At 43.8% G+C, this 26,585-nt stretch overlaps 1 protein-coding gene and 1 long non-coding RNA gene across 5 annotated transcripts in view; both read right to left on the reverse strand.

Moving 5' to 3' along the window:
- The window catches only part of NRXN3 (neurexin 3), a 1,502,570-nt gene that overhangs the window by 1,284,418 nt on the left and 191,567 nt on the right, over positions 1 to 26,585 (reverse strand). The gene's annotated exons all lie outside the window — the stretch shown is intronic.
- LOC124512306 (uncharacterized) lies at positions 1,865 to 11,753 on the reverse strand. The gene is made up of 3 exons (XR_006962099.1): positions 11,662 to 11,753; positions 2,904 to 3,015; positions 1,865 to 2,185 (listed from the first exon to the last, which is right to left on the reverse strand). It is a non-coding gene; the product is annotated as an uncharacterized LOC124512306 (long non-coding RNA).

A 26,585-nucleotide genomic window follows, 5' to 3' on the forward strand; every position in this document is an offset into this window, starting at 1 on the left:
CCTCAGTCATAAGTTTTACTTCATCAAAAATTCTCCTTTAAAAAATTAATAAACACATACATTAATAGACATCATAAACAGAATGGAAAATAACAATAATAACAGTCAATTTCCAGACAAAGGTCAAAGAATATTTTGCAAAGGGGCAATATTGCACACTTCTGTGTTACATAATGATCTATACAAAATGATGTGTAAAGGCTGGCTGGAGGGGGCTGCCTGGACATTTCCCTTGGTACTAAGCAAAAATTTACTGAGTACTTGCTGCATCTAAAACAACCCACTGAGTGGCCACAGTGAATTATCAGGAAGGAAGAGAATTCTGTGACTGCTATGGTCTACATCCTATATCCATGAGACAGAAATGAGGCACCTCTCTTCTATGCTATACCTAACATGCATCTATGCCTTTAATATAATTCATATGTAAGAGCACACTGAGCACCTACTATGTGTCACCATCATGGAAGAAAGGGGAAAAGGAAAGAAAAAATTAATTTCTTGAGTACCTACCATAAGACAGACATCAAATGAAAATATTCATTATAAATGTGTTTATGTGTGTTTGTGGTTGCCTAAAGAAATAGCAGGACAAAGATTTCCAGCATAAACCCGTAATTTTTCTATTTCTAGACCATCATTCATACAGGAGGATAAGGCAGGAACACTTTTTCAAGATCTCATGAAAATGGCTTCTATGTCTTGAGGCACCACACCAACTCCTATCTGTTGCCAAGGTGAAGAACATCATTACATTATTCTCAAATTACTACAAATGGTATACATTTTTGAAGGGTATACCCCTTCAGTGGGATATATATTTTTTTAATGTGACTTTTTTAATTAATCATGTTCCAAACCAACTGTTGGGAAATGGGCAGAGTGGGGAAAAAGGGTGAACAGTGCAGATCTGGGTTAGGAATAGAGTTCTAGGGACAAGTAGGTGTTGCTTGAAGGGGGGAAAAGATACTTGGTTCCCAGTCATATAGGGTCCTGAGGACATATGTACTCAAAGCCAAGGTCTTTTCATCCCCTACCCTTTAGTCAAAAGATGACCTTGTCCCAAGAGGGGAACAAAAGTCAGCCTCTGATTAATCTGAAACAGAAGTAAAGGGCAAGAATGTCTGATAGGTAGGTAGGTAGGTAGGTAGGTAGACAGACAGATGATGGTATATGGTAAGACGCCTGCAGTTTGGGGGATCTACTTACCCAACTTTATTCCCCACTTTCCAAACAAACCCTCCAATCCAACCAGAGACCCAATGACCCTCCCCCAACACAGGCTCATTCCAGCCTCTCTCCAGTTCACTGCCGTATCTCCTAAAGCTTTAATCCATTCATTCTACTCATTTGTTGAGTGAATTAATAAAGGAAGGACTATCACCAAGTCGAATACAGAAGGATTCAAATCAACACCAAATTCTGAATGGATATGGTTGGAATTCCCAATGCCGTCTGGAACAGAAGCAATGTGTTGACTCCAGATTACTACTCAAAGGAGAAGGTCCATGACAAATGATACATTCTGAGGCCATGAGGCCTTTCTGGGTAAAAGCTTCTTGCTTTAACCTGTGGGGAAAGCTTGGATCAACCACCACCAGGTCTCATTCTCGTTATTGCCACTGCTCAACCAGTGTGTGTTCACAGCAGTTTAAAATAAAGAACAGACATCCGTAGGATATGTTTTAAATTACAAGGTCATTGTCATTAGAAGAACTGCCAATGCCACAGGAGGAAAGCACCATACCAAACAAGAACTATATTTAATTATAGTCATTGTGTTTGTCCGTTTTGCTAAGATCACTTAATGCATAATGATGAAGGTAAAATAAAGGGGAAAAAAAAACCAAAGCACAAATTCCCCTTTTATTTTTTAATAAGTAAATAAATTAAGATGTCTGATAACGGGAGCTGGCGAGAGACAGATGCTTTCATTAACACATCCTGATGTGGAATCCAAGGCAGGGGAAGTCAAGGAGGTCTTTTCTCATTGCAGTTTATGTCAATTTATAGTACAATTACCACTGTTGTCTCCTATGTTGAACCGGAACGTTTTCAATTTTAGGAAGTGGACAAATCCCCCATCTGCTCTTCAGAGCAAGCCCATAAACACACAGTGATGTGGCACCTGGTGACAGCCTCCCAGGGAGATCTGTCCTTCCCCCTGTCTGCATGTGCCTGATGTCTGCAAGAGAAAGGAGGCAAGGTGGCTATTTGGAGACTACAGTATCACACCCATCCCGGAGGGCATTCATGGGTCATCAGGGCATCCAAAGGGACCAATTGGAATTCCAGAGAGGCTTATCAGAGAACCCGGAAGCTGAGCATCCTTCCTAGAAAAAGAAGGTAAATGACCGTGTGCTGAATGCCACACAATGGGTCTTGTGCCTGGGGCTTTATCTCATTGATCTCTCATGCAAGCCCATGGGGAAAGTATTACTCTCCTCATTTTATTAGAAGGAAATTTAAAGATCATACAACTGTTCAGTGCAAAGCTGAAGTTCAGAACCAGTTCTTTCCAGCCCCAGAGCACTGCCTGCTTAATGGGAGAAAAACTGATTTTAGAATCCGTCTGACTTGACACATGTATACATTTTATTTAGGAAGTGGTGTGGAAATGCACATTTCAATTATTCTGGTTTTCTAATCGAATTTTCTGAGTTGAAAAAAATAAAAAACAAAAAACAAAAAACTTAGGATTCGATTAGCAGTTCTCACGGCTCACAATGATCCCTGACAGCTGGGAGAACAATTCAAAAGCCTTGGAAGCCACCCTGCCAGTTCAAAAAACACCTCTTTCCCTCCTTAAGTCAGGGCTCAGTTCTCCAACTAATCGGTTGGATGGCTAGATGCTGGAAATGGTCCCCCAGGGGAGAGGCAAAATGTCCCATTACCAGAATTACCTGAACACAAACTAGGTTAGAGTCTGAAGGAACATCCATGCGGAATGAGTTGCATATTGGCAATGGCAGGAGAATTATTCATCTGAAGCATCTTTGCAAGAATCTTTCTGCACTAAAAGAAGGGGATAATGGAACATCCATGTGGCCACCAGGACACTCAGAGCAAAACCCCTATGTCAGAATGGACTTAATATTGGCAACATGACTCTGGAAACAGGTCTTGCTCTTTCAATACAGGCTCTACTTGATTGTGTTTTTTAAACACAAATTCTGTCATAATGAAATAGAATTCTCCAGAACCTTTCCATTGAGTGCTTAGCCTTACAATGTTAATTAACAATGCATCTCATGCAGTTACACACATGTAAGCACACACGCAAGATTCATGAGAGTTGTACCAGGAAAACTGCTGATTGACATGTGAACCTTCTAAAACATTAGTATCAGAAGCCTGATTTGAACCTTGTGATTAGGATTTGACAATCTACGTGTTAGTTTGTGGACATTTAAAAATGTTTCTGTGAATATCTGTCTCTCAGTTAAAGAGTGTTTAGACATGTGCCAACAGGCCCGATTTCAGAGATGCTTATCTTCAGTTACAAATGAGGTATAAATAAATATTTGTGGAGAGGGAAGGAAGGGAGTTAGAAAGAAAAGGAGCAGGCACACTGATGGGCTAGTCGACTGGTAATCTTAGAATTATCTTCAGATATTCACAGGAAGCAGAAAGAAAAAATATCTCCAATATTGCAAATCTTCCCCATATGTTAGCCACATACCAACTAATTAATGACCCAAGAAGCGCTAAATCTCAGATCCAGCCCATACTCCTTTCATTACACTTGATTTGTGTGCAGAGCCAGCCCTATTTGAACCCTTTCCGTGCCCCTTAGTTCCACTTGCTCCTGCCCAGAAAGTAGCTCCCTGAGTCAAAGGACCCATGATCCCCTCTGCTATTCACAATCTCATTGCACTCCACACCCCCCATCACATGACAGTGTGTGGGGTTTGGGTCTTTTCACCATCCACCCCACTCTCTAGATGCCCCACACTGCACCACATGCCCTTCATCAGGCGCTCACAGAAAGTAATCCTGCAGGGCTGGAAAGAAAAGGCAGAATCCTGTGGCATAGCACTGTCAGAAACAGCAGAGGTCCGTCCATGGGCTGAGATGGGGAACAGAAGGGGAGAATGATGACATTTATGTGGCAAAAGCAAACTTTACATTCAACCAGTGTCTTTCCTTTGAGCACCTCATACACTGAACATGAACTCATTTGCTCTGCCAATATCCCCATGAGATAGATAGCCAAGTAGGCATTATCTTCTTCATTTTCAAGAAAGGATACCCGAGGCACAAAGAGGTTATGTAACTTGTCCAAGGTCACATAGCTAATCAGCATCCCCTATCTTTTGATGCCCTACTTGAAGTTCATACACCTTTCCCATTATTCTCTTGATTCTTTTCATTTCAACAACAATAAGACGTAACCAGGTCTCCAGCAGAAAGTCTAGCACATTAGCCACATGCCTCTATATCTACTCACTGGATAAATGGAGAAGTTGAAACACAGGACATGAGAGAGGGAGATTATCTGTGCTGTGAGTAGAATCCAAATTGACTGAAAGGGAAAAAGGGGCATCTTCCAAATGTCCAGGGAGCATCATTGTCCCAATTTCAGAGCTGGAAGAAGTCTCAGACTCCATCTATTCTGATGTAGGATTTTGCTCTCCAAGGACACATTCCTCTGTGCCATATTTCTTTGAGAGTCTTCTGCTTAGTCACAGGATTGCAACTCAGAACTCTAGTGGAATTTGGGGAATCCCTTCACAGCCAGGAGGAGAAGGTGGTATTACAATGGATAACCATTCTTCTTATAATCCCTGTTTGTAAGGTAAGTATTAATAATAGCTAAAGTTCTTAATCTTTAATCAAGATTAAACTGTGAATGCTATTTGGTAGGATCAGGACCTTACTTCATAAGAATTCTTACTTCATAAGTTGCTTCATATTGCTTCAAAAGACATGTTCTCCTTTCTACCCTCCCTGCCAATTAGAGAGAGAGAAATACATACACGGATTCACAAAAGGAGAAAAATGGAACACAGGGAGGAAATACAAAGAATATGATTTTACATGGCTAGAGCAATTTCAGAAGTAATCAACATAGTAAAGATTGCCTGCTGAGGGTTTTACACCCCCCCCCAAAAAAAGGAAAAGAAAAGAAAAGAAAGAAAGGAAGAAAAAACAAAAGAAAACATAATTGATTGATTATGTCTGTTCTCCATGAAATCTCACTTTTCTGCATGAGTTGGGCAATGGGCACTGACAATCCTTTCAAGGGTGTTTGAATAGTAAAACATCCTTGAAACTTAAGATACTATCTTTCTCCTGATCAGAAGACAGATTTGTTTCCTGGCTACTAAACAAAGATAGAGAACATCTCCCTCCCCTGAGCCATTCCAGGAGTATAAGTTCTTTTCTCCATGAAGATTAGCTTACATTCCAGAGTAAAGAAAGGGTTCTTTCTCTCTCCAGAGGGGAGGATGAGCAGGTCACCAGCATCTCTAGATAAAATCAGAGTTTCCTAACGTGACCGGGGTGGGGTACTCTCCTTGAATCACCCCACTTCATGTGCTGGTACCATCCTGCCCTCACACCACCCTGTGGGAATTGGGACTCAGAGAACAGATGCAAGAGATTTCTCTAGTTGTTGCTTTTGCCATAAGTAACCAATGCTCTTTGTCTCTGTCCATGATCTTGTATAATCTGTCAATATATATACTGACAGTATTGTGTGTATGTATATAAATTTACATGTGTATATACATGTATATAAATACATGTGTGCATGCATGTGTATATGTGTGTACATGTGTAAATGTGTTATACATGGATATACACACATGCATACATTCATCACACATGTGTATATACGGCCTGTATATATGTTCTATATCTGAATATTATATTCACATACATACATTAATCACATGTATATATAATCATATACACACACATATAAATGCAGCAGACTCACTTACTAGCTTGCACATAGGCTACAGTCTCAGACTTTTCACAGTTTTTGACTCTAATAATTAAAAAAAATTTTTTTTAATCTTTATTTTTAAGAGAGAGAGAGACAGAGCATGAGCAGGGGAGGGAAAGAGAGAGAGAGAGAGAGACACTAGAATCTGAAGCAGGCTCTAGGCTCTGAACTGTCAGCACAGAGCCTGATGCGGGGCTCGAACCTACGAGCTGTGAGATCATGACCTGAGCTGAAGTCGGATGCTCAACCAACTGAGCCACCCAGGAACCCCATTGACTCTAATAATTTTAATCCTCAGTTCAATGTTCTTTCCATTCACTGTAATGTATTGCCAAACCCTATTTTGATCCTTTCATCAAAGGATCAATCCCACAATCCCCTCTGCTATTCACAACCTCCCCACACCCCACATCCTCATCACAGGACAGTGTGTAGGGGTTGGGCCTTTTCACCATGTGCCCTACTCTCTAGATGCCACACTGCACCACACACCCTCCATCAGGAGCTTGCAGGAAGTAATCCTGCAGGGGCTGGAGAGGAAAGGTAGGCTCCTGTGGGGTGGTCCCACGAGAAATACCAAAGACCCTTCCATGGGATGAGATGGGTAGCATAATGAAAGAGTGAGGACACTTCATGTGGCAGAGGAAGGGAAAAGAAAGAATGAAAATGAAAGAGATGGTCAGAGGGAAAAGAAAGTCAGCCAGGGAAAGAATGAGACAGAAATGGGGTATGCACAGAAAAGGAAACATGAAGCCATAATAGCATCACAGAGAGAAAATTAGTAACGTAGATTTTAAAATTGTGAAATCAAAAAGAGTGTAAAAGTCCTTCCCAAAATGTTTGAGTCATTAAAACAGGAAACCCTTTATATACTCGCATTTTCATTAATGTCTGCATTTAACATGAGAAAACCAAGGCCAGAGTGCCAAGCAAACCTATTAATACGCCTTATTCCGCTCCTCTGACAAGCCTCAGGGAAGTGCACCTGAGCGGCTTTTGTTCCCTCCTTACGAGGTTTATTTTCTCTCCCAGTCTTACAGAGATGCTGTCAGTAGGAGCCTCTGATTTGAGGTCTCCCACAGTAAGAGGGGGAGGTTGTCACATGCAGAAAGACATCAGTGCTGTTTGCCCCGCGATGTTTACAAAGGACAGCTCATGCCAGACACATCTGTAGTGCTGCTGGCAGGCCTCTGAGAAGAGGCAGGATGGACAGCGGAGGCCCTGCAGAATGCTGCGTGTTTGCATGGTCATCCAGACATTTAATGCCCATCAGGAAATTGTACTTGCAAATTCATTCAAATCGACTAAGAGAAGACCAAGCCTTTCCTGAACTAAAAGCAGGAAACCTTAAGACAGAAAAGGAGTGATATTCAGTGAGCGCAGCCTAGAAATTGGGGGGAGCGCGTGAGGGGTCAGACAGACTTCGAGGAGTTGGCCCAGCTCCAGGAGTTGGGTTTTGCACAAAAGGAAGGAGAATAATCTCCCCTGGGGATAGAGGGTGACTGGCTGCAGGACTCCCAACACATCAATGAACTCCCAAGAGCTTTCTCTGTAGAATGGGGACAGTGGTACTAATTGACTTCATGGGGCTATTGCTTGGAAAAGAATAAAAATGTTCTGAAGGCACTTGGTAAATATGAAGTGCTGTACAAATGGCAATAATAATGTCAAATTTTATTTAACATCTTCATTAAGGACTCAGAGTGGATCAGGCAGTCTGTTAATGAAATCTGCATAGAGTACTAAACTGGCAACAGCTCAGCTCGGACAAGCAAACACCCAAGGGAGGCCGTGCACAGTGGACAAATGTCCAGGATCCCAGGTCGGGTCCCTTCCTCGGTCATCAACCCACCCTGTGAAGGGGCCTCCTGTGGAGCCAGGGGCCAGGGAGGCTGGGGGAAATCACACTGAGCCTCCTCTTTACCCCCACCACCTATGGTTATCCAGGTAAAATGGGATTCTAGTGAACATCTGGAAGGATGTGAAAACTGTCCCACCATCCACTCAAGATGTGCAAGCGTGGAAAGAATGTTGGGAACTTCTCCCTCCTAAGTCTTGGTGGTGGCGGGTCACAGGGACTAAGGTGCAGTAACATTACTTGGTGGTCTCTATGGGAAGCTGGTGACAACCTTCTCATGAGATGGGTCTGTAGGGTTCCAAGACACTTGGGTCCCTCTGTCTTCAATGAGAAAAAGTGCAAGACTCTAAGCCCACACCTGCACCTGTATGAGTACCACAGCCAAGATATCAAAAACCAACCTTGGGAGTCCATGGCTATGCCCCCAAGGCAACCCAAATAAGCCTGTGGCAGAACCCCAACTCCTTATCATAGCTTACAGGTCTCTTCATGACCCTGCTTATCTTTCTAGCCTTACCTCTCACCACCCGCAGGTGACGCTTCAGCCAAGCTGAGCCATGTACAGTTCCTTAACTGTATGTACACACTGTTCCCTCAGCCACAAACATTCTTCTTTTCCCTCCTTGCCTGACTAAACTGACTTATCTTTTGGGTCTCAGCTCTCCCACAACTGAGTGGGTACAGTACATCGTCCATGCACCTTATATTTTCTCATCATAGATCCTGACTCATCAATTACTTATTGATTGCCTTCTCTGAACCAGGCACCGTGGAGAAGATATGACATTAAACAAGACAAACACAATTTCAACCTTATGGGAGAGAATGGTTCTGAGACTTGGCTATACATTAGAACCACCTGGGAAACTTTTTAAAAATAAAATTTAATTGGTCTGGAATGAGTCCCTAAAATAATGGGTATATTTTTAAAACGGTGTTTCTCAACAATGGTAGTCTTTGGAATTACTTAGGAAGATTTATAAAATATCAATGCCTTGTGTTCCCACCCCAAGGCCAATTAAATCACATTGTCTGGGAGTGAAGCCTGAACATCGGTATTTTTTAAGTTCCCAGGAGACTCTAATGTATGGACACAGTTGAGAGTCTACGGTCTAGAGGGAAGAAGAGACATTAAATACTCATCGTACTATTAAGATTGGCCTATTCATTTACCTACAAGTCTATGAACTCCTTAAAAACAAAGATCTTATCCAAGATATTGTTTCCAGGACTTGGCATTATACTAGCACACAGTAGGTAATCACTAAATGTTTACTGAAAGAAGGAAGGACAAACTCTCAACTATGCTGGTTTAGTCATATACTGGTGAGCAAAGGCTACCATAGCCAACTATCACAGACTAGGTAGCTTAAACAACAGAATTTTATTGTCTCACAGTTCTAGAAGCTGTAAGTCTAAGATCAAGGTGCTGCCACAGTTAGTTCATTCCCTCTGACGGCTATAAGGGAGAATGTGTCCTATGCCTCTCTACTAATGTCTGGCAGTTTGCTGGCAATCTGCATTCCTTCACTAGCAGATGCATCACACCCATCTCCACCTTCAGCTTCTCGTGGCATTCTCTCTGTTGTGCATGTCTGTCTCTGTGTCCAAACATGCCCTTTTTATAAGGACACCAGTCATATTGGATTAGGGCCCACTCTAATGATCTCATCTTAACTCAAATGTCTGCAAAGACCCTGTTTCCAAAGAAGGTCACCTGCACAGGCACTGGGGGTTAGCACTTCAACACCTTCTGGGAGGGAACCATCGACCCATGACATTATGCTGGAGGAAAAGAAGGAGGGACAAACTCTTAAATATCGTGGTTGAATGGGATGCTTCCTTATGCTGGATCATAACTCTCTGACTTGGCTTCAACCAGAACTTTTTCTAGCAGCTCTCTGCTAAGTAAGAAGGCACAAAGTAGGCTGGCCCTTGGCAAAATAATGAATTAGCAAAGACTGTCCACCTTCTCTCCTCCCAAGGCACCTTGCCTATATTCCAGTTCTGAATGGGCTGAAGGTCTCTAGTTGTCTGCTGCATCCAAACAGGGAGGAATAGACTTCCATATAAGACACTACATGATTTAGTGTAACATATTGCCCTCTTGGAGATATTGGAAATTTAATTGAATATTCATGGGGGCGGGGGACCCACAACACTAGCAATGCCCCAAAGAATAAATCCCTAAGGGTAGAAGTGTAGGCATTTTGTCAGGAGAAGTCCAAGGAAATGGGGAGAGGGCAAAAGAGGACTCCTTGGAACACCCTCCCCACCTGACCCATCCTCTTCATCTGAAACACATAGGACATTATTGGACTTGGCCAACTAAAGGTTTGCTCTAGATCACTCTAGGAAAGAGAAAAACTCTTTAGAAAATACTTCCACTCCATGTTCTATCCTGATGCCATCAGGGGTTAGTTACCATATTCTGTGAAGTAGCCATTCATATTTTTTTCTTAATGGAAACTCACAGTTTGACCTGTGCTCACCACACAAGTTGGCTCTTCTCTTAGAGTTGACCTAGGAGCAAAGCCTCTCTGGACATGGCCTAGTGGCAGCCCCTGCTGGGCATGGCCCTAGCCTGAGTGTTGCCTCCAGAGCCACTCATTAAAGAGTCCACTAACTGCTGCTTAAGCTTCAGCCACCATACTGGGTGCATATAAATTGACCCTGATTGGTAAGGAATTCTTTTACATGCTTTTGGGGACAAGATTTTAATTTAAAAAGCTCGCAGCTTCTCAACTGTTCTCACCAAGGTTTTCAGCCATTCTAAAACACTGCTACTTAAGACTGACAGCTGTCATAGGGGATGATAATGTAGAGGATATAAATGATTCTGCACATTTTCCTCATAACAAGAAAAAAGTACTAGACTGGAGTCATAAGACACAGATTCTTGACCTGGATCTGTCATCAGCTGGGTGCTGCTGGGAAAATCACCTCCCTTCCTCTCATCCTCAGTGTTCTCAGATATTAAATGGGAATAATAATAGTCAAGCACTCTTTTAAACTCTATACATGTATGAATTACTTAATGCTTCAAACAACCCTATGAGATAGTACTATAATATTTCTATTTTAAATATAAGAAGATTGAGGCACAAAGAATCAGTTTGCCTAAGTTCACAATGCTAGTGACTAGTGAGCTGTGATTTGAACCAGGTATTCTGGCTCTGGCTTCTTTTCCCTTAGCCAGTATGCATAATAATGGCATAATAATAACAGTAAATATATCATTAGAACTAGGGGTTAGATGAGATAATGTACACAAGAAGTTGGCAAAATATTTAATGACTGTTGGCTATTTTTATTCCATCATAGAGTAGGATTTCAATAAGTGTTGGGTGGGTGGCTAGATGCCTTCTCCAGAGTTGTCTGGAAGTCTTTTCCTGAGGATACAGCCCATAGTTTGCTAGATTCCACTACTGTCCAGACTTGATGAAGAAATGTGAAAAGGACAATGCTACATGAGGTTAGAAAAAAGTGCCCAGATAAGCTAACGCACAATCTCATTCTGACGCCTGCAAGGTAATGCTGGTCTTAAGAATAGCCAGAGCAACTGGTAAGACTTTCTAACCTACAAGCAACTCCCCTATCCAGATGCTCCCTTGCATAAAGTGCTGCCATCTTGGTTTAAAGACCACCCTCTCCTTGCCCAGGCAGGACACTTACAACACAAATGCCCACCAGAAGACATGCATGAAGCCCCCTCTTCCACAGTGTAAGTTAGTTCATGCCAGTCTTTTTTTTTTTTTTTTTTTGGCAGGGGAGAATCGTGTGTGTGAGCTATGGATAACTGTAGAAGAAGAGAGCATGGAAAGAAGGGATAAAACATCCCGAATTTCACCTGTTTCTCAACTTTGGCATGCAGCATCCTGGCTCCAAACCCACTGCTCTTGCTTCTCATTTCAGTCTGTTGTGGAAGGCAACACAGGGCACAGGATGCAACTAAATTTCCAGAACACAAATCAAGTGTCAGACTCTGTGCAGTGTGATTTCTCCACTATTACTCCCTTTAATCCTCACAATACTGAAATGTGGATACTCTCAACCCCCACACCCAGGACCAATTTTGTTTTGTTTTGTTTCGTTTTAATGGATAAAGAAAGGCCAGAGATATAAGTAATTTTCTAAGGTCCCATAAACTGTAACCAGCACATCTGGAACTAGAATTCAGATATGTCAAATTCTCAAGCTTGTTCATTGTGCTGCCCCACACTGTATGCACAAGTCACTCCACCTCACACAGCCCCAGACCCCCCGGTGGCAGGGTGGGAGACATAACCAGAGAGAGGGCACATAAACCAGCCCATGAGAAATCTCACCGCTCCTTCACGTGCAGAGCTCCAGAGGTGGACAAAGTAGCAGAAGGTGAGCAAAGGCCCCAAGACCTTGCTCACCTGTTCTCTCTCTCCCTCTCTCTCCACCCCCTCACATACACACACACGCACACACACGCTCCACAGCAAGCACCATCATCTGAAGCATGGACTCTGCTGCCAGCCAGGCCCCGGTGTGGTTGAGAGAAAAGTTATTTACAGCAAGGTCTGGCCTCTCGCGCCACCGTGTAATTCCAGGCAATTGCACTTCCAAATAGATCTTTTTGGAGAAAATCAACAGTGGCTTTGCTTTCAATCTACTGGAAAATGAAGTCCTGTGAATGTGTTACATAAGTCCACAGCAGGCAGAGTGAAGAGCGCAGGAGCCTCCAAATCTGCCAAGACAGGGTGAGGCGCTGGTCCCCCCATCCCTGCAAGAGCCTCTTCCCCCTGGCCCAGCCTATCCCACTGTGTGCTATATAGTTTTGTGGGGTTGACCAGGGAGAAGGGTGGGAGCAAAGTGTGAGTGAATCCTGCCAAAACCTTCAGTGGGGCTTCTGGGGAGAAGTGGGAACAGAGAAGCACACGATGCCCAGTTAGGGAGGATCAGAGAACACTTCTTGTCTTACCCAACCACAGACTGGGTTGCAGTAACAGCCACTGCATACCACACACAACCTCACAAACACATGCAATACCAGTGCCCAAATCCTTTCTTCTTCTACTTTTTAATGTTTACTTCCCATTATAAAAGTAATAAAATCAGGGTGCCTGGGTGGCTCAGTCAGTTAAGCATCTGACTTCAGCTCAGGTCATGATCTTGCAGTTCAAGGGTTCGACCCCTGCATTGGGCTCTGTGCTGACAGCTCAGAGTCTGGAGCCTGCTTTGGATTCTGTGTCTCCCTCTCTCTCTCTGCCCCTCCCCCACTTGCACTCTGTGTGTGTGTGAGTCTCTCTCCCAAAAAAATAAACATGAAAAATTTTTTTAAAAACTGTAATAAAATCTCACTGAAGAAAACTTTGAAAATACAGAAACACAGAAAATTAAAATACATTGCCCACAATCCCATCACCCAAACACATTTTTAACACAGTGATGGATTTCTTTCCAGCCTTTGTTTGTATACATTTTTAGCTTAAAAAAATATTCCTGATGCTCTTTCCAGAAAGCCTCAGGTATTCATTCACCTCTGAGAACTTCTGTCATGGTGTTGATTGATGTATACCCAAGAGTTTTGAAAGGCTAGATGGTATATTTATTGGTTGGATAGATAGCCAATGGTTCATTAGATTACAGAAGGCCTCTTTAGGAGAATAAAAAAGAGCACTAAACCGAGAGTCAGATGTTGATTCCAGCCATTTCTCCCACTTTTTTGGGGGGAAGAAGGTGACATTCTACTATTATTGACTGTAGGACCTTGGGTATGTCATATATTCCTTTTTGAGCCTTGTTTGCCTCATCCACAATAAGACACAGAATTGTAGAATAAATTAGGAGTTTGGTGAGTGAGTTCTTGTATTTCTTATATTTTCTGGGAAAATCACATACTCTCCCTGTATATACGTATTCTCATCCATACAATGGGGATGTTAGTACCTATGCTCCAGAAGGTCTCATAAATGTTGTGAAGGTCAAATTAAATGGTGAGTGCAAAATGGCTTTGATAACTGTATAGGATTATAAAAATGAAAGCTATCATGATGATTTTTAAAAATATAGAAAAATACCTATGCCACACATCTTGTGAAAATACAAGGAGGTAATAAATGTGATATTACTATAAAAAGAATAAAGCACTGTATGTGATGAGGTGATCTGGGGAAGAAGAACAGAGAGAGGTGCTTTTCAATTCAGACAAGAAACCTCGAAAAATGGGGAGGGGGTACCAAGGGAGCCAGGAAAGAAAGTATGCAAAAGAAAGTGATTTTTCTCCTTTCACCTGCTTTTGTCCAAAAAGGCTCTCAGGGCTTACCCTCTAAGAATCCAGATGGATTCTTATGCAGAGGGTGAGATTCGAGTTTGGTTCTGCACCTTAGCAGGAGTTGAGAGAAAGCTGAAGCACCTCTATTAGCAGAACCTTCCCAAAGGTGAAAGTCCAATGAGAAGCACTCTCTAGCCTACAGACTTTTCATGCCGTGAAGCAACAGAATGGATGGGGACAGAGAAGGAGATAAGGAGGAAGCAGGACTGAACTGAATAAAATGCAGAGGAGAACTACCTACCCATCAGAAAACCACATCAATTTGGGGGATCCCTTGGAGCAAAGCTGCCAGGCTGTGGAATTAGTGACAGTGCGCCACCTTCTGGTGGGTCTAGATATTGCACAATTCCCTGTACCTGTGAATTCTTTCAACTCTCCTTTCCCTTTAGAACTCATAAGGTATCTTTCCAAGTTAATACGCTGGTTCCATAGCATCTGTTAAGACCAAGACCAAGCCAGGAAAAACTGTTACAATGATGAGATGTTCTTTAGCAGCTCCCACTTTCTTATTAAACTTGTTCTCTCTGGTTTTGCCCTTCCTTCCCATTTGGCCACCCAAGCCCAGCACTCTTAATTCATACTTAAGTACTCGTGACCTACTGGGTCACCTTCCCCAGTAATACTTTTATTTTAAAGAAGTCCTATGGGAATAGGCATTGATAACACACATCCTACACATTCATTTAAATGAGTATTGGGCATGTACTGTGTGCCTGCTATGATCCTATCTTCCAGGATCTCGTAACCTACTGAAGAAAGTAATAATGTGCTAAAATAAGTGCGAGAGGACAAGCAGGCGAACAGGAAAGACAATAGATTCTCTAGAAATTCCAGAAAGAAAAAAATATGATTTATCATTGGGGCGGTCAAAAAAAGTGGTCTTTGACATGATACTTGAACATTTTAACAGGAGAGATGGAGAAAATGAGTATCTAGTGAAAGAAACACAAAGCACAGACCAGGGGAAAAGACAAGATCTGCTCATGGAATATTTCAACTGGAGCATATCAGACTATAATGACAATTAACATTTGCATAATGGGGTGCCTGGGTGGCCTAAGTCGGTGACTTCAGCTCAGGTCATGACCTTGCAGTTCATGAGCTTGAGCCCCGTATCAGGCTCTGTGCTGACAGCTCAAAGTCTGGACCCTGCTTTGGATTCTGTGTCTTCCTCTCTCTCTGTCCTTCCCCTGCTCGCACTCTGTCTCTCTCTCTCTCTCTCAAAAATAAAGAAACATTTAAAAAATTTGCATAACGTTATAAAGCCTCTTTTTAAAATTCTATCTTCTCAATCATCCCATGAGGTAGGTATTATGACTATTAAGCCTATTTTACAGACAGAGAAACTGAGTCTTGAAAAGGTTTAATTAATTGCTTTATGAAGTTTCTATAGTTCAGGAAAGAAGGACTCAGACCCAAGGATTCTATCTCCAATTCCAAGGCCATGGCAAATGTGATTCACTCAAAAAGGGAGACTGCAACCATTCTGTGAAGGGCAAGGAATAGGAAGCTAAAATATCAGGTTAATGGTGAGATTTCAGGCCCCACGATGGTAGAATGGAGTACCCCTTCTGTGGAGGTGACCAGATGTGATGTTCTTTGTCTCCTCTTCTTCCCAGACAGGGGCTGACTCCCACTGGTCATTATCTTTCCTCTTCTTAGAGACACACCCTGAGCCATACAGCCAGAGAGGAACTTGCGAGCAACCCAGGGAAGTTTGCTTCCCCCCCCCCACCCCCCCGTGCATTCATCTGTTTGTTTGATTTCCTGCTAACTGCATTATATGTTATTAGGCCTTAGGGTGCCTTGGTGAATTAAAATGATCCAGTCAAAATGTATGATTAAAAGACTGAGGAGCAATAATAACAGCATAATCATACCATGCATTCATATCCCACTTTAGCATCTGCTATCTCATTTACTCACACAAAATCAGCAGCACACTGAAATAGGAGTGACAGAATGTGGCAATCCAATTTTACCGGTGGGAACATTGAAACAGAAAGGTTAGGTGGTTTGCCTGGAGCCACACAGCAAGTTATTGGAACTTAAACCAGCTATCTTAACTCCCAAGCCAGTCTTCTTTTCACAGTAGCCCAGTCTCTCAGCTTGGGCAGGCTCTGGAAATGAGGGGGACCATGTGGTACCATCTGCCTCCGCCTCCCAGGAGCTTGGAGTGAACCGTGGACACAGGCATCCGGGCCCGATGCCATTCTTTAATGGCATATGATGCTAGTTTTCAAAGTAAAGCTCGCACACTGAATTCTGGAATGTTGAACCCTGTCATGCGCCATAAGAACGCTGCGTGGGTGCCTAGAAGTGATGGCAAGAATAATCACTCAGAAACAAGTCGGAGGTTGCAACAGACATCCTCGCCAGCCTGACCTAGGTTGAACACCTTTAAGCAGAGCGGCTAGTCACTCTTCACCACGTAAAGCCTGGAATTAGTTAATGATCGGTAATATTTATTCTAGGATCCAAATGCTGGAATGTCTCCAATTGACCAAACTGGTTTTCCCCTTTCACATCTCAGGATATTGTGAAAACCCCCAAGCTATCAAATGTGAAAACAATAGCAAAATCAACTAACATCTACTAAGTTCTTGCTTTGTGTCAGGGCCTAGGCTAGGCACCTAAATGCTATGCCTTTTAGTGGCAAGTGTGAAATATATCTAAAATAGAAAGGCTATGAGGAGAGTATTTGGGAAAATAACACTGCTATATTGAAAAGATATACTGAGTCTAGAGTCACTCAATCCTGCTTCACATCCCAGATCTGCCTCCCAACCAGCTGTGTGATCACACACACTGACACACTTATGTATCAGTCCCTGTGTATGTAAAATTGAAGGACCACACTTGGTTCATGGGGTTGTTGAGAAGACTACAGATGATGCACACAAGGTTAAGCACCTTCTGGATGGTCAGTGGACAGGACTGCATAAGCCTTCTTCCCTTCATCTTGCACGTGTATCTTTGGTCTCTCTTCCCCCGGGCTCCACCTCTGACTCATTGACTTGATACCAAGATACAAACAAATTGTGGGAAGGAGAGGGAGGAAGTCAAATGAGAATCGGCTCACCAATCCGAAGAGAACAGGACTTTCACTGACTTAAAAAATGATAATGCCTCTTATGACAGTCTCAGAGGGTTCAGAAGGAGGGAAGATAGTGGACATGATGGGTGTCCGATGGTCATCAGAAAAGAAAGGTGTGTACATAGGCAAGTTTACTGTGCCTGGCCACAGGCCAGCATGGGAACAGGGACTGTGACAAGGCTGTGAGCCCATGAACATAATTCCTGGCCTCACCCCCAACTCCCATCATTTGCAGGGTGACTTCACCTCACCACCCAAGCAGGCAAAGGGCTCAAGATGAGCAGGCTTTTGGACCAGAACCACAGGCACAACTCCCCATGTTCACCAATGCCTGCAAACATCAACTCACTTTCACCTACCTTTCCTAACATGAGCTTTAGAAACAGTGTCCATTGAGGAGAGATCAAAAAAAAGAAAACTGATGCACGAAAAATGTCTCTCGAGAAATGGGAATCTGAAAGAACTTGGATGATGCATTCACTCTTTCCACTACCACTCACTGATCCTCATGAGAAATAGTTGGTCTCTTCCATCAGGGAGTTCACAGTCTTGAGGGACATGCTGCTCAATGACACCAGAGTCTGGTAATAAAGATGAGCCCAAGGCACTGTGCATGGAGAAGGGGGGAAGGTGAATACCAACCACACTGCTCACCCCTATCCGGAAATATTTCTTGGCCCGTTGCATATGCATAGACAGCTCCTTTTGCACGCAGATGAAACTCTGCTTGTTCAGTCTGGTCAGGCTCTGCCTCTCCTCAGTTCCCTGGCCTTCTGGCCACACTAAGACTCAACAAACAACATATGTTTACAATCTGAAGGGAATCCAAGATATCATCTTGTCTTACATGTTTTTTTATTTCACAAACTGAGTCCCAGAGAGCTAATGACTTCTCCTAGGTTGCAAAGCTGGTGGCTCAAGAAGTAGGACACAGGTCTCCCGACCACCACACAAGACAATGTGTTATGTTACAAGTGCTGTCCTATGTCATATATGGTTCTTCAGCCCCCTCAGTGAGTTTGCAATCACCTCCTTTGTAAACCCATTACCCCACAAGTCGCTCCACTGCTCTGCAAAGCTGAAGAAGGTAACCAGAAGCATCAGTTAATTGGCTAACAAGACACAGGTCTGGGGTTTAATTCAAAGGCGAATGGATAGAATTTCTTCTATCTATCCTCTAACTATACTCACTCAAAGAACAAGATGCACTATTTTAAATATCTTGGGAGCCTTTCTCAAACACTCCTCACAATGATAATCGGCACTGGGTCCATAAACAGTAGGACAGAGGGGAAACCTCTTGGTTTCCGGAGAGGAAAACATTATAATACTGGTCAGGTTCTATGCAAACTCCTCTATTCCTTAGAGCTAAATGGCTGGGAGGAAACCAACTTTCTGGAACTGCATATTGTGTTCTTTGGCAACTGGGGATGACGAGGATATTCCTTTAGATTAATCCTTACACGAGAGCTCTTCGTGAGCTGTATTTCCCCAGGGCTCCCAGGGAAGTGGTGTGCTGGAGCAGAGCACTGTCACAGGAGTCATGCAGCCTGAGTGGGAATGTGATTTCTGTGCTATATAACCTACAGCAAGTAGAATCCCCAAGTCTGCACATCTTCATCTATAAAATGGGGATAATATTACTGTCTTTATCAGGTTGCTGTAAGAACTAAATAAAATATTTGAATAAAGGATCTGGCTTATATCAGGGGGCCCAATAAATATTACTTTACTTTCCCTTCTATTAAAGGGGGGTGGGGAATGAGCATCCCTATTTCTATCTAAGTCCTGAGTCTGATTTTACTGAACACTTCATTTCCTCTCTTCAAGTTCTTAGCTTCCCTTTTGCAAAGAGGACATCTTTCCATTTTCCAGACAGTAATGTGACAGAACTAGGCAGTGTTCCCTGGACAAAAGTATTATTTACAAAATAAGATTTTAGGGGCACCTGGATATCTCAGTCAGTCAAGCATCCAAGTCTTTTTAAAAAAAATTTTTTTAATGTTTATTTTATTTTTAAGAGAGAGGCAGAGTGTGAGCAGGGGAGGGGCAGGGAGAGAGGGAGACACAGAATCCAAAGCAGGCTCCAGGCTGGGAGTTGTCAGCACAGAGCCCGACGTGGGGCTCAAACTTACAAACAGTGAGATCATGACCTGAACTGAAGTCGGACTCTTAACCGACTGAGCCACCCAGGTGCTCCAAACATCCAACTCTTGATTTCAGCTCAGGTTATGATCTCACAGTTTGTGAGAGTGAGCTTGTGTCTGGCTGTGCACTGACAGCACGAGCCTGCTTGGGATTCTATCTCTCCCTCTCTCTCTGCCACTCCCCTGCTCTCTCTCTTGCTCTCTCCCTCTGTCTCTCAAAATAAATAAATAAACATTTTGAAACAGGATTTTAACAGTATAATTAGTCATATTTAAAGAGTATACTTAAGAGGGAAAAAATACATGATGACTAAGTATCTACTATGTATGAGGCAATTTAAATACATTATTTCACATAATCTTGTAACACCCCTGGAAAGAGGATATCTGTTATTATCCCATTTTAAAGATGTGGACTGGGGCGCCTGGGTGGCGCAGTCGGTTAAGCGTCCGACTTCAGCCAGGTCACGATCTCACGGTCCGTGAGTTCGAGCCCCGCGTCGGGCTCTGGGCTGATGGCTCAGAGCCTGGAGCCTGTTTCCGATTCTGTGTCTCTCTCTCTCTCTGCCCCTCCCCCGTTCATGCTCTGTCTCTCTCTGTCCCAAAAATAAATAAACGTGGAAAAAAAAAATTTAAAATAAAATAAAATAAAATAAAGATGTGGACTGGCAAGGTTAAATAACTCAAACCAATGTAGAAATTAAGTAGCAGAGCTGAGATGTGAAACTATGTCTGTCATACTCCAAAACCCACTTTCCATTTATGCAACACTCTTATTTTCCTTGGAAGAAGGAGTCCTATTTGGAGAGCAGAACCATCCATTGAAACTCTTCAGAAGAGAGTGTACAAACATAAGCCATGCTAAATATGTTGAATCTCCCTGGGCTCACTGGCCTAGTGATCTTCCTTTCATTGGGATTTTAGATGATCAGGTGATAGATTTATGGCAGTGACCACCAGAGGGGGATAATAGCTGGTCGAGTGCACAGTGCATGTGCATGCATGCATGAAAACACACACACACACACACACACACACACACACACAGTCACAGTTTCCCCAGTAGTGTAGCCAAATAATAACAGAAGATTAACACACATAGACACTCCCTTTTAAAACCAAGACCCTTGAATAAACAGGGCTTCCTCTCACCCATCCACCACTGCCAAAGTCCATTGAGTCTGAGCACACCTTGGGGAAAGAAGAAAAAGCAGGCATCCATACCTCAGGCAAAGGATATTCCTGTCTCAGAAAGAATAAAAACAGATTTGACTCACTGGGCCTCATACTCAAAGACATGGAGTACACAGTTCAAAAGTATATGGATTTGGAACCGAAAGACAAGGATATTTGAAGTCTTAGCTGAACCACACCAGTTGTATGGTCATGCCCAAGTCCCTTTATGCCTCAGTCTTCCCTTTCCTCACATGTAAATAGGGATCCCAACACCTGCTTTACAAGGTTATTGCAAACACAGAATGCAATGAGGTGAGGCAAAGTACTCTGTAAACTGTAGAGGCTACACAAATGCCACTAGCTCTTATTGGGATGATAATCACCATTATTTACTCAGTACTGATGCTCCCACGAGGGCAAGGAACCCACCCAAGGCCTGGTGCAGGAGGAACAGGCCTTGCACTGTATGGAACAGAAGCAGAAGGAGCAAGGCAGGTAGCAAGCATCGGTGTAGCAGGAAAGGGTCCAGGTTCCTGACACGATATTTTCGTGCCTGCCCCACCTTCCCTTTCAGAGGAAGTCTACCAGCCTGTTTGTTTCTGAGGGCTCTGTAACAAATGGCCACACACTAGATGGCTGGAAACAACAGAAATTTATTCTCTCACAGTTCTAGAGGCCAGAAGTCAAGGTTCTGAAATCAAGGTGTTGACGGAGTCACTCCCTCTGGATCTCTTGAGAAGGATGCCTTCTTGCCTCTTTCATCTCCTCACGGCTTCCAGAATTCCCTGGATTCCTTAGTGTGTGACTACATCACTATAATCTCTGCCCCTTTCTTTACACAACCTCTTCCGTCTGTCAAGTCTCCTGGGTGTCTCTTTTCTTAAATTAAAAAAAAATTTTTTAACATTTATTTATTATTGAGAGACACAGAGAGACAGAGCATGAGCAGGGGAGGGGCAGAGAGAGAAGGAGACACAGAATCTGAAGCAGGTTCCAGGCTCTGAGCTGTCAGCACAGAGCCTGACATGGGGCTCGAACTCATAAACCGCAAGATCAGGACCTGAGCCTAAGTTGGATGCCTAACCGACTGAGCCACCCAGGCACCCTTCCTGGGTGTCTCTTATAAGGACATTTGTCACTTGACTTAGGGCCCACCTGAATAATCCAGGATGATCTCTTCATCTCAAGATCCTTAACTTAATTACACCTGCAACTGCCATTCTCCCCAATAAGGTAACTTTCATGAGTTCCAAAAATTACAACGTGCCGTATCTTTTGGGGGATCACCATTCAAACCACTACAAAGCCAAACAGAACAAACTCAAAAACACAAAACCGTATGTGATGTGGCAGTGTGATGCTCTACCACGGGACACTCAGGACAGATGCTAGCCCTGGCCCAAAGAAGGGAGAGGCATGAGATCAGAGTAGCCTGAAGCACAGAGAGCAAGTTAATTCTACCTGGGGAGGACAATGGGAGGATTTCTTAGAGGGGGTGACATTTGAATGGAATCTTGGAGGACAGGTTTTGATAAATAAGGTAAGAAAAAGGAAAGAGAAAAAGATTTTGGTGGAGGAAACAGCAAGCAAAGATACAGAAGTTGAAAGGGGGTATCTGGGGCAAGAAAAGAGTGAGGAGAAAGGATGAGATAACAAAGCGTATACCCAGGCAGGAGACTAAAGGGAGAAGTGCCTCACGCAGGGTCCCAGATGAAGCAGAGAGAAAGCTAGAAATCAACTGTAGTGAGGGGCCGGCCAACTCTTCTCCACTGCCCCCTCCGGCTCGCTTCACTGTTTCCATCCGGGACCTGCCCATGCTTGCTCCCCACTCCAGTGGTCTAAAAGAATAGCTGTTCTGCCTGTGCAAACTACTCCTGAAACATAAGCCCTGCCCTGGGTAACTGTGCCCCAGACCGCGACGCGCTCAGTTCGGCAGAAAGGCACAGCTTCAAGGGTGAGACCTGGTTGACGGAAGACAGACACACAGACAGTCGATGATACAATGCTACGGCTGAAAACACAGCAACTTCCTGCCCATCCCTGTGCCTCAGGACTCAAGACAGTTGGACTCAGTTAATTGAAATATAAGCTTCAGGCAATAGGATTTATCCAAACACCAAGAAAAGGGCAGGAGGATGCTAATAGCATGCAAATAGATGGATGGAAGCTTTTTAAGACAATCATTCAGTTTGGGCAACTCAGGTACAGACAGCACTAGACCCAGAACACACACTCTACCCCAACCCCCTCCTCACCTCCTTCTGGCTCTCTCCTCCCCCATCCCTCTGCACCTGGACAGGTCTGATTTGCTCTAATAAAAGCAGCCTCAGCCCCAGGGAGCCTGCAGGAGGAACATAGCTGATTTCACCTCTTTAACCCCGGAACCAGGAAAACAGCAGAACGCTGACTCTGGCCTTCCCTGGGGAGGATCCCAGAGCTTTATCTCGTGAGCAGCACGACCTCTAGGAACCTCTGCACAAGTGAGATAAACGCGTGCCCAAGAGGAAGCCTACTTATCTCCCAACAAAGCATCTTTGCAAATCACTTTTTTTTTCTTCTCAGGGAAGGGAGTATTTTTAAAAATAATAGCCGCAATAACAGTAATAATAATCATCATCAGCTGATGCCTGCATCCTGGTCAGTGCCTTGGGGAAGGAGGTACGGGGGCCTGCAGGCAGGATTGTGCTGGGACTGTGGGTGACTCATGTGCCGGTGTGGACGGCTTCCCCGAGGGGCCTGAGCCCCGTGTCTGGTTTGAGCGATATGGCCGCCACGTCTCTTCATACAGAATAAACAAATGATTAACTGTCTCATTAGCGACTGTGCGGGAAGACACACAACTCACGTCCCGGCGGGTGGTGCAGCCAAGAGATTTATATTATTTAACAATAAAAGCAAAACAAACGTGGCCTTCCTCCGCTGCCTGCCTGCATGGGGCCCTCGTGCTAGAGCAGGGCAGTGGCACCTGGCCAGGACAAGGAGCCCAGCCAGAAGGAGGGAGCAGGTGCCGGACATGCCTTCCTGGCATTTCAGGGCTGGCACTAGGGTGGGAGTGGTGGTGGTGGGGGTGTTAGAACAGAAGTTGGGAGAGAAGGAATGAGATGGCTCAGTAATGCAACGCAATTTGCTCAGGAACTATGTGTGGCCTGTCACTCCGTGGGAAAGAGAACAGAACTGGAAATCAAGAGACTCCAATTCCAGCCAAAGCTCCAACCCCACCTAGATGTGTGACAAGTTTGGCAAATTCTGCCTTTGTTTTCCCACCTGTAAAATGGGAGAAGGTTTTTTTTTTTTTAAGTGCTATAAGAATGCAGATTACCATTAGTGCTGCCTTTTTATTATACCATACAGAGTGTTTAAAAGATCAGACACTGAAGTCAGACTTCCTGGGGACAAGTCCCAGCCCTACATTTTAGCTGCATGACCAGGGGCAATTCACATCCCTTTGTGGGCCATAAAATGAGTTCGCCAGTTACATTTACCTCTTAGGATTAAAGAAGGCAATTCCTGAAGAGCACTAAACAATGCCTAGCATAGGGGAGGAGGCATTCAAAGTGTTAAAGGTGTTACTGTGTTTATCCTTATTCCTAGCCAATGCCTTCATTTTGAACCGACAACCTAGATTTACACTTCTAAGAATTCTAGTTATGAATTATTGCTCCTGCCTCTAAGGTCTTCTCTACTTTTTCCTCCTATCCCAAAGGAAGAACCACCTCCCTATTTCCACAAGATACGATTCCCTTTTTCCTCCTCTGGGGTTTTGATCCAAAAATCATCTCTGCTTTTTGCTGTCTTCAGACCCTTCTATTCTACTGGCTCTGGGGCCCTTCTTCCTATGGAGATGTTTGAGCCTCACATCCCACAAACAACCCTCTGTCAACCATGTCTTCCCCAAGCCAGCATCCTTCCTCTTCCCTTTCCTTCTGAAGAGAGTAATCTATTTTCCTTTCCCACTACCTTGCAAATTTCAGTCGCTCTCCTGGCTTCCATCCCCCATCACTCTGCTGATGGCAAAAGGCACCAAACAGTCCAGCTAGTCGAGTCTGCCCTGGGACCTCTCCCCAGGCTTCAGGCTAAGTTCTCCGTGACATGTGGCACTGCTGACAACCTCCTTGCTGAAATCCTCCTTTCTCTTGGCTTCCTGGGCACTGCTCTGCTCTTGTTCTCCTCCTTCTTTTCTGCCTAAGTTCCCTCTGCCTCTTTCACTGGCTTCTCGTTCTGACCTGTAAGTGGTGTTGCCCAGAGGATGAGCCTTGGTGCCCTTCTCTTCTGGCATCTGCTTCAAGACCAAGTGTCCAAGTGCCCTCAGTAGGGTCACACCCCAAGGTGTGCTAAGGCTCAGAGGTTTGGGGCAGTTTTGTTTGGCTGATAGACTGATTCCAAAGGCGCGTGACAGGGCAAGTGTTCTTCAACTGGTTGCAAAAAAAAGCAGCTGAATACCTACTACCTTACATCAGGCTACTTCACACATTTGTATCAACTCTCCCACCTTGGTAGATCTTTGGTGAGGCAGATGGTGAGCCTGCGGCCAGGTTTTTGTAGGACAGTCTCACCCACTGCATGGAGCAAGCACCATGTCTAGTGCTTGTGGAACCCCAACCTTTATTTCTGCTACAGATCCCCCTTTTGAACTCAAAATCAGATGTCCAGCTGTTTCTTGGGCAATTCTACCCGGATGCTCTACAAATTCCTCAAGTGCACTTGAATCATCTTCCCATAAGACCTTGCCTACCTTGGTTACAACGTCGCTACATACCCTGGTGTTGTAAACAGAAACCTCAGGATCATTCTTGACTCCCAATTAACTCTCTTGCTCCCTAATTTCTAGAGAGGTACCGTGTCCTGTCAATTTTACCAAGAAATATCCAGAGAAAATTTCCCTCCCACTCCCCCGTCCACCTTATCACTGTCCTAGCAGGTCTTATCACCTCACTGTGCCCCAGGTTCTTTAATCAACTTCATCTTTGAAGCCGGCCACCAGGAAGATCTTTCTAAAAAGATCTGTTCATAGAACTCCTTCATCCTCCACACACTTCCTATACCTCAAAACCTGTCCTCTCCTGCTACTTTCCTCCCCATCAAATTTTTCCAGTGGTGTCTCACTGGTTAATGTATACCTGAAAAACACCTGGGGAACTTGTTACAATGCAGATTCCCAGGTCTCCACCATAAACAGTCTAAGGCAATAGCTCTCTGTGAGTCTGGAAGTGTCTGTTACTGTATCTTTAACAAGCACCCTGGAGGATTTCATGATAGTTCTCCAGAAATCAAACTTTTAGAAACTCTGAATGGAAGCCACGATACAGTTGTTAAGAACCTGGACTTTGGTATCAGGTCAGCCGCCTGTTGGCTGAATCCCAACTCTTCCACAGGGAGCTGTGCCTTTCAGTACGGATACTTTCATCTCCATGCCTTGGTTTCTTCATCTAATGCATAAGGATGGTAACAACAATACCACCCATATAGCGAATGCTTATCACATGTCAGCCACCACTATGCACTTTCAATGCATAGAATCTTGCAAGCATCATAACAAGCATATCAAATAGATGCTATTACTAACTCCCAGATGCTATTACTTACTCCTCCTCCCAGAAGAGGAAACTGAGGCACAGAGAGTAACTTGCCTAAAGTCACAGGGCAAACAAGTAGCAGAGCTGGGTTTTGAATGTAGATCCATGCTCACAGCCATCACCCACAAGGTTGTCATGGAGAAGACAAGACATAAGTTACAGGAAGCACTTAACAGGTTGCCCTGCACATAGTAAGAGCTAAATAAAAGGCCATCAATCTTCCAGGGGCTATTATTAGTACTAGTACTATAATTACAGAATCAACATTACACTGTCCAGTTTGAAAGGCAACAGAGTGTTACAGTTGAGCAGACTCTAGCAAAGCCAACTTGTTGGACACAGTAGCCACTAGCCTCATGTGCCTGTTTAAATTCAAACATAATAATTAAAATTAGGGACATGTGGGTGGCTCAGTCGGTTAAGCGTCCAATTCTTGGTTTCGACTCAGGTCATGATCTCATGGTTTGTGAATTTGAA

This window comes from Lynx rufus, unplaced genomic scaffold (assembly GCF_022079265.1).
Source record: "Lynx rufus isolate CCGP_SWC_20201006 ecotype Redwood Valley unplaced genomic scaffold, mLynRuf1.p SCAF_17, whole genome shotgun sequence".
NCBI classification, from domain to species: Eukaryota; Metazoa; Chordata; class Mammalia; order Carnivora; family Felidae; genus Lynx; species Lynx rufus.